This window comes from Tupaia chinensis, unplaced genomic scaffold (assembly GCF_000334495.1).
Source record: "Tupaia chinensis unplaced genomic scaffold, TupChi_1.0 Scaffold000566_1, whole genome shotgun sequence".
Taxonomy (NCBI): domain Eukaryota; kingdom Metazoa; phylum Chordata; class Mammalia; order Scandentia; family Tupaiidae; genus Tupaia; species Tupaia belangeri.
Genome location: NW_006160079.1, coordinates 166098 through 170248, shown reverse-complemented (window position 1 = coordinate 170248; position 4151 = coordinate 166098).

Below are 4151 nucleotides of genomic sequence, written 5' to 3'. Positions count from 1 at the left end.
CAAAATAGCCATTATGGCAACTGCTGGGCCCTCAAGAGGTTTTTTTTTTTTTCTTAAAAATCATGAATGAAGTTCTGGATTTTATAAAATGAGTTTTCTGCATCTATTGATATGATCATATCATATTTCTTATTTAGCTTGTTGATATAATGGATTATAGTAATTTATTTTCAGTAAACATACTAACACATTTCTAAGAGATGAGTTAAAGTCTTTGTCAAGTAAGTTTAACTTCTATGCTTTCTCAGGGACATTTTCTATTGATTATTTTCTTCTTGCATGAGTCATTCTTTGTTTCCTCACAAGTCTCATAACTTTATTGAAAGGTAGACATTTCAAATAATATAATGTGGCAACTCTGGAAATGTTTCCTCTCTCTTCCTGGGGTTTGTTTCTGTTACTGCTTGTTTTAGTTCTTATTTGCTTAGTAACTTTTCCAAACCAATTCTATCAAGTGTATTCCTTGTCTTATGTGGCTACTGAAGTAAGTGTATGCTTGGTTAGTTTTGGGGTCAGCTAATGATTGAACAGAAATTTTCTTAAATCCTTGAACCAGTGCCAGTAGGTGGCATGATGGTTGGGGCACTGGACCCCCACGTGGCTGACTGGGATTCGAACTCTGGACCTGGCATCCTTTCTTCTCATATTCCCTTTATCCCTCTGGTCAAATTAAAAAAATAATAAAATACTAACAATGAATGGAATTAAATAAATATTCTTTTAAAAGAGTTCCTTGGGGACCAGCAGATGGCATAATGATTATGTCACTGGACTCCCATGTAGTCGACTGTGGTTCTAGTCCTGAACCTGGCAACTTAAAACTCATGCCGAGCGTGTGTGCATGCATGCCCAGAATCCTGAGAGGAGGATGGAGGAGAAGGGATTGCAGTGTGGTCATGCCCCCAGGGGTGATTTCTTGCTTTCTATCTCTCTATCTCTTCAGTGAGCACATGCACCCTATAGCAAAAATCTCTCTCCTGCCTCCAAAAAATAAAAAATAAATCTTTGAACAGACTTTCAATTATCCACACTTGGATGAGGTGTGTGTGTGTGTGTGTGTGTGTGTGTGTGTGTGTGTGTATGTTGGGGTACCCCTTTAATGTTCCAGCACCTTACAACTCTTCTTTAGCCTTCATTTTCTACCTCTATTAATAAGTCTCAATGCCAGTCACAGGTGAAACGTTAGGGTCTTCTCAGATGTGGCTGGGGCATACACATAGCCTTCCATATGTGAGTGGCCCTCCATATGGGAGTGGCCTTACAGAACCTCAGAAGTTCATTAGAGCATGCCCAAATCCCCTATGAATGTCTTTTGAGCATATAGCCACTTGGTTGCCCCAATTAATACTGTTGCTGTAATGTTAAACAATTACCCCTGATTGTTTGCAATAAATTCTCTGGAGGTAGGATTTTTCCCACTGAGTGAACTCTGGGCCAGGTCAAATAAAAGTAATCTTTATGAGTGATGCTTTTCCAGGGAGCTGCTAGACAGGTCAAGTAGTTACAATTACCTGAGAATTGGGCTTTTTGAGGATCTCCGACCCTGGTCTTCCCCCTCTGGTTGCTGCTAGTCTATTGGTTTTCAAGGCTACCATGGAGCTGTGAATAAAGAGACGAGGAAAAGGGCACATCCAAACTCCACCAAACTCACTGTTCTCACCAAGAGTCAGCAGGTTTTTTTTTTCAATAAAACTCCTTGGATTGTTGTTTTTTTGTTTTGTTTTGTTTTGTTTTTGAGAGGTTTTCACTATAGGGTGCGTGCGCTCACCAGACAGACAGAGAGAGACATAGAGACAGAAAGCGAGAAATCACCCCCCAGGGGGGATGGTCACGCCGCAATCCCTTCTCCTCCATTCTCCTCTCGGGATCTTGGGCACGCACGCACACGCGCCCGGTGTGAGTTTTAAGCCACCGGGTCCGGGACGCGAACTGCAGTCGACTACATGGGAGTCCAGCGACATAGCCATTATGCTAACTGCTGGTTCCCAAACTCCTTGGATTGTTTTAAGCTTTGGTTTATTTCCAGGATTCTGGAAAAGTTGATTTTGACCATTTGTGCTAGAGTTCTCAATTGCCCTGAGTGAGGAACAGTTTTTAGAGATCCTTACTCCATCATTCCAGATGTTCTATCCTGAGTGACTCTTCTAGGATAGGCAGACATCTGTGAACAAAGCAGGGGGAAATTCTGAATAGAATCAACAGCATGTTCAGAGGCTGGAGAGATGAAAGAGCATAACTTTTTTTGGACTGGCAAATGACTGGAGCATAGGGAAGGTGAGGAAGGTATGTATTGGATCATCAAAGTCATGACATATTTTTGCATAGAAAAATATAGAAAAATACATCATGACTTTTCTGACAACCCAATGTTATCCAGGATTCTTTTTGTTACAATTAACTAAAACTCAACTCAAGCAGGCTTCAGGGTTTGTTTTGTTTTGTTATACTTTGATTCTGAATCAGCTCATGAAATCAATAAAGCCATAGGTAGGTCTAGCTTTAGGTACAGCTGAATCCAGTGTGTCAAATAATCGTTATGACTCAGCTTTGCTTTCTCCTCTTCTCAGCTCTGCTCTTTCTTTTTAAAAATTATTATTATTATCATTATTATTTGAGAGTTTTTGTTTTGTTTTGGTTTTGGTTTTGGTTTTTTGCTATAGGGTGTGTGCACTCATCAGAAAGACAGAGAGAGACAGAAAGACAGAAAGTGAGAAATCACCCTCTAGGGGGGGATGGCCACGCCACAATCCCTTCTCTATTCTCTTGGGCTCTTGGGCACACACACACATACACACGCACTTGGCGTGAGTTTAAGCCACCGGGTCTGGGACTCGAACCACGGTCGACTACATGCAAGTCCAGAGACAGCCATTACACCAACTGCTGGTCCCTTAAATAATTATTTATATAATTTTATTTATCATTATTTAATTAAAAAAATTCATACACGCACATATGGTCACCAGAGAGAGAGTGAGAAAGCAATCCTCCAGGTCTGAGGTACAAACCACACTTAGCCATGTGGGAGTCCAGCATCTTAACCACCATGCCACCTGCTGGCCCCATCAGCTCTGCTCTTTCATATATTGATGTTGTTCTTACATTGTCCCCTTATAGGTGCAAGATGGTGGCAAACAGGTCCACAACTATGTCCTCAACTGGTAAGAGAAATTCTCTCTTCCCATAAATTCTGTCAAAAATCCCAGAACTAATTCTCACGGTGCCCATCTATAAACTAATCACTTTGGGCAGGGGAAATGAACAAACTGGCCAAGCCTGAATCACACACATTTCCCTTGAGCCAGAAATGGAGTCAACTCCTAACTGTGATAGAGACTGAACATGGAAAAGACATAATTTCATAATAAATATATAAATTACTTTATCAGAATATGGAGAATAAGTGTGAATCAGGCAAAAACAATAAAAGCACTCTCCATAAAAAATGGTAGAAGCTGAGAGTAGGAAGCAGCAACTCTAGAAAGATTCTACCATCCCACAAATCCCTCCTGACAAACCAACTCAGTAATCTGGTAGAGGATCTGCTCTGTGCCAGGTTCTGAGTTTAGTACTAGGATTACTAGGGTAACAACCCTCAAAGAGGCTTAAGTCTGGTTTTAGACATTCTCAACCTACAACTTCCTTGCTGAGACTTTACTAAGAAATCATTTAGTTGAAACATAATTGCCCAGACTAGAAAATAGATGTTCCTAGAGGGCTAAGAACCTCACCACTGTCACACAGCAAATCAGTAGCAGAGCTAGAACAGGAACCAGGTTGCCGTTTTTGTGCTATTCATGAATCACATCCATAGCTTAAATTATCTTCCTATCCTGTCTCTGGGGAGTCTTCCCACAGTATCCCTACCCCTACTGGTATTTTCAACAGAATGGCTTATTTTCCCTGGATTGACTCTATTGAAGCTTTTGTTTGGGCTCAACATTGGATTCTTTCCCCTGTTGCCTCACCTTCTGTTCAGCCCCATTGTTGGCTTCTTGCCCCCATACTATTAGATTTCCTGTTCTACCTTCTCTTGGTAGCCACTAAGTTTTTTGTAGAAACGACTTTCCCATTGGGTCACTCTGTGGGCAGCCTGCAGAAGCAGGATTCAGATACAGACAGTGTGAGATAAGGAATGTTGATTATACCCC